Genomic DNA, 1378 nt, shown 5'->3' on the forward strand with positions numbered 1-1378 from the left:
CAAACACCACAAAAAAAATGACTTATGCAAAAATTAGGGCATCCCGATGGAACGAAAGCTTCAAAGAAGCGGTCCAGGAAAAATTAGGGATAAAGAAAAACAAAAAAAGAGGTCCTCAAATCCTGAACAAAATAAAGCAAGATAAGGTGACTGCCATTTCAAGAAAATTCTTCTTGAATCCTCATTACACCCTCGAACCCTGTTGAAAGTCGAATGCGTGTATCGAATTAACTGAATGTAGGAATTGGAGATTATCAAGAAGAAAGGGTGGGTTAAAATTAAATTTGAGCCTTATATCCCTTTGTTTAAAAAAACGTGAACCAGGCCAAATTACAATCCTTAAAAGACCTAATTGAGGCATGGTTTATTCTAAAGTGTACTACAGCAAGGTTGTGTTAACCTGACTCCACGAAGATCTTTGTTAATCATTTGTATCGATCACATCATCTTCCACCTTTTGAATGACAAGATCATCATTGTGTTCTTATCAATGACCCGTTCATTGCATTTCACCCGTTCATATCAATAAATTTTAATTTCAAATTTTTGCATAAACATTGTATTAAAATAAGCATTTTTGAATGAACAATCGTATTTGTGAGTCAGCATTTAGCATTAAAGAAATTCCAACAATATACAGTTGAGGAACTTGATAAAGTGAAAGAAGTACAGTTAGGGAAAATCACTTTAAGTATCAGTCAATCCGAGGCAATCACCCTGAGGTTCAGTTAGCCAAGAGTAATTTGCTTCAAGACTCAGATTGGGGCAAGCCACCTCAGAAGCTCATTGAGTCCAACTATCCAAGGACAATCAATCAGAAGTCTACCATTCCAGGTTTTGATTAGTCAGGGTCATATCACTACGGTATTCAAACATTGGGGCAAGCCATGTCGAGATCGTCTCATGTCAGGTTATTTCAAACTCACTTTCAAGGTGAACATTTCCAAAGATCCAACAGACTAGGGCAAGATGAGCCACAGAGGGGCAAAACCTCTTTCTTCATGCTTTCGAACTGCTCAAACAAATTCGGCCATACATCAACAACTATTGAGTTTAAGACGAGTGCCTGAAAATTATGCTAGCACGATTCATTAATCCTCCAAAAGGATCCCATTGGCTAAGTTATGGCTGTCAAGATTAATAGAATTCTCCTTTGATAATATCTATCACATATATTTGGTTGAGTTCTTGGTGTTGATGAATCATGATCTCCATAAAAAGCCTCTACAACTCCTAGTCCACTCAAGTGTCAGCATTTTCATATCATGATCATTAATATATCATGCATAAAAACGAATTCAAATCATGCATAGCCGAAGTATACTTTGTGCTCATTTTGCATTGATCCAGGTCTTGTTGTTGATCCTATATTCTTTGA

Source organism: Lathyrus oleraceus, chromosome 6 (assembly GCF_024323335.1).
Source record: "Lathyrus oleraceus cultivar Zhongwan6 chromosome 6, CAAS_Psat_ZW6_1.0, whole genome shotgun sequence".
Lineage (NCBI taxonomy): Eukaryota > Viridiplantae > Streptophyta > Magnoliopsida > Fabales > Fabaceae > Lathyrus > Lathyrus oleraceus.